General features: G+C 36.3%; 1 non-coding gene across 1 annotated transcript; it reads left to right on the forward strand.

The window, feature by feature from the left end:
• The first annotated feature begins 1,451 nt into the window (after positions 1-1,451).
• TRNAQ-UUG (transfer RNA glutamine (anticodon UUG)) lies at positions 1,452-1,523 on the forward strand. Its single transcript has one exon. It is a non-coding gene; the product is annotated as a tRNA-Gln (tRNA).
• Positions 1,524-3,696: the final 2,173 nt, after the last annotated feature.

A 3,696-nucleotide genomic window follows, 5' to 3' on the forward strand; every position in this document is an offset into this window, starting at 1 on the left:
TTTAAAACGCAATTTCTGTAGCTTTCTTAACTTCAAGGAAAGATAACCAATACGTACTCAATGAACGGCAAATATTTTATGGCACCATTTGTATTCTATGAACCAATAATACATACAAAACTTTATATTTCCAAATGAAACTATACACATTAATAGGTCATTTCAAAAAGTGGAGGGGCAACTGCCCCCCTTTGCCCCCCTAATCGCCGCCCGTGGTGCTAGGTTAAAAGTGTATCCTTGTATGGATATTTAGATAGAGGAAATACTAGTTCTTACCGAATTTCTTTAACTACTTACGATATGTTCCATTATTTTTAAACTAGGGTTTAAAATGTGATTGATTGCGTTTAGGGCGGCTTATACATGTTCATTAGAACGTTTTATTTTCATTTGATATAAAGAATTACCCAGCAAATTTTGGCATTTGAATTTTTTGACACCCTGTATTTACGATAGGAAATGAAGTTATGCAATGTGCATAAATAATTGCTGTTTTCCATGCAGTGGTATTTGCGTGCGTTTAATTTTTATTATTTAAAACTATATAAATTTTAAAATAACGCTGGCACATGAATTCAGATCCATATATGAAAATCTCATAGGTGATATGGTAATGTTCTTAAGTCGTAATTAAATTGTACGTAATTACAGATGTATATACATGAAAAGTCAGAGTGTTAGAGCTGACGGTGATGAACAGAAGAGGAAGAAAAGAACACATTTCTTTCAACTTGCCTAAGGGGTTTTAAAAGTGACATGACAATTGTGCAGGAAGTATAGTAGGATCTTTCAAGTGAAAAATTTTTGTTCTTTAGTCGTCAAAAGAGAGGGGATGGGATAGATGATTTGAGTACGAAACTACATTTATACATATAAACTAGTTCTCTCTTTGGTCAACCCTAGCACACTGATAAGCATCAAATATTTTCTGGGCGCTAAGTATACGATATTATATGTGGGCGCTAAATCTACGGGCGCTAAGTGCACTCCACGATATATATATATATATATATATATATATAAGCACATGAAATTATATGGACTTAGAGGCTGGAATCCCTGCCTTAACGAACTTCTGCGTATACCACTGTTAAACAGTACTATCACAACCAAACTACATAAATATGTAAATAAGAACTAAGTGCCATTTTCATAAAATGAAAAAAAAAATCATTGTTTTTCGTGTGGTATTATATAATAAAATGCTCGGTTTGCATTATCAGGCTTAAATTATAAGGTAATATATTGTAGAAAGTACCCTTTCGATTATGCTCCATTATCTCTCCCTGAGTAGCCTGAATTATTGGCAAAGTGCCACATTTTGTCTACTTTTAGATTTGTGACGAAAGTGCTGATTAAAAGCCTTTGATCACTTTTTTTTTCTGATATTCTGTTTTATAGGCTGTTTCAATACTTATTCTATCGCGAATTCCGCTGCTTGCTAACGTGAAGGTTCCATGGTGTAATGGTTAGCATTCTGGACTTTGAATCCAGCGATCCGAGTTCAAATCTCGTTGGAACCTGTATTTTTTTCTAATGATCCGATCGCTTACACAGAAAAATATTTTATTAAATTAACATTATGTTTACTTATTTTTTTTCTTTTCCATGGTGTTAACATTTCTGCTCTCTAAGACAGTGGTTTCCAACCTTTGATGAACTGACAGTGTACTTTACTGAACATTCACACCATCGTGACACAGGTGTTTGAGCTCTTTCGTGGCTAAGCGGTTAGCGTACGCGCCTTTGACGTGCGAGAACCGCGTTCGATTCTAGACGAGAGCTCGTGTGGTTCGGATCCCACGCTAACCAGTAGGTCCCGTCTCATACAGCCTCGCTGCTGTAAGGAACGTTAAACTCAAAATCAGCTCCACTTCCTTATGTTTTTCATTAATAATACTGATAATATAAATCATAATGATGAAATACTATAAGCTTGTATAAAAAATAGTGAGTCTATGCAAGATCGCCCATGTTGTGGTTTCCAAGGGGGGGCAAGTATAAATGACGTTTCAAATTTTGCTGTAACTAATGTAAAAATTCTATTGGGTTTTCGATATTCCCAAGTACAATTTCCTCTGAGAGGGGTAAACACCCCACCTTGCCCCCTGATGGGCGCCCTTGAGTCTATGCAGTATTGAGCATTCGCACTGCCGCTAAAGACGTTCACTGGTATAGTCTGTCTCAAAAGTAATTTTAATGAATTATTAAATGTTAAGATCCACAAATTATTAAGATCGATGAAATAAGTCGCCTGTTTGTTTCAAGAGTGGCATAACTCAAAAATCGCCTTTATTGTCTTATGGGCAGAAAATGAAAGCTAATCTTGATGTCTATCTCTGGTAAAAATTTCAAAGATGTGCTTCCAAAACTGGGCATTAGAGAGCATTTTGTGTCGTTCTTGCGCCCATTTGTTTTCACTGCGTTTCGATATTTTCAAACGCGTTTCCTGAAAAGTTAAGAATTTTTAGTAATATCACGCTTGAAATAAACAGGCGATTAAGCTTTTCTTATTACGAAAGTTCTTCTGTCATTGCTTTTATGTAGTGTTTACACTCGGGGCTTTCCTAGGTCACCTATAGTCACCTATGCAACTTTTCCAGTAGAAGTTCTATTGTTGACATAACCCTGGTAGTACGTGAACGTGGAAATTCACACTTACGTTTCCATTAAAAATGTTATGCATGTCCTGAATTTGCCAATGTATTCGTAGATATCTTTTTATATTGTATCTCACTTTGAGCAATAGGTTTCATGTCATTACCTTGGATAATGAAAAAGCTCATAGACTAATATGAAATCAATCAAGTAATCAATGAATATCAAGAAATAATTGTCTACAAACGGAGGGAGAACAATTAAAACTAATTACGCTATTAGCTCAGTTCCTCTGTAATGCATCCATCTACGAAGTGGTCCTTGTTTTTCACTACAAGCTGAAGAGTAAGAGTAAATGAGGATGAGAAATAATATGTAGACAGTGGCCTTCTGCAGACTGATAATTCATGATCAAGTGTGTTAGAGAATCTTAGCTAAGGAGCTAAACAGAGGATTTTAGTTGCAGGGCTAGATAGAAGGTCTTAGATGGAGGTTTAGAAAGAGGATTTTAGTTAGAGGAGAACTAGATCTTGGGTCTTAGCTGGAGGGCTAGATAGATTTTAGCTGGAATTCTACATAGATAATGCTAGCTGAGAGGTTCTATACAGACAGAAGATCTTTGCTCGATAGCTAGAATGAGAATCTTAGCTGAGGGACTAGCTACAGATAGAAGATCTTAGCTGGAAGCCTAGGTAAAGGACCTTAGTTGGAGGGTTGGATAAATTATGTAAGCTGATTCGTTAGATATAGGATCTCAGCTGCAGGGCTAGATATGGGATCTCAGCTGAAGGGCTGGATATGGGATCTCAGCTTGAAGGCTAGATTGAGAATTTTAGCTGGAGAGTTCTGAAAAGTTAATTATGACGGGATTTTTTTTTCCAATTCCATCAATCTGTGTGTTTCACCATTTGTCTGCGTTAGTGGATTCATCTTTGTGTACTTCATTAGTTCTAAGATGACATTCAAGATATTTACATGTCTATTCCACGTTACAGATCTTAACGAAACGACTAAAGTGGATGAGGTAGTTGTTCCACCTTTTCTATCAGATACATCACTATAACTAATTCGGATGGAGGGCAGGGACTATTTTTCGCG

This window comes from Thermobia domestica, chromosome 2, assembly GCF_964235325.1.
Source record: "Thermobia domestica chromosome 2, izTheDome1.hap1.1, whole genome shotgun sequence".
Taxonomy (NCBI): domain Eukaryota; kingdom Metazoa; phylum Arthropoda; class Insecta; order Zygentoma; family Lepismatidae; genus Thermobia; species Thermobia domestica.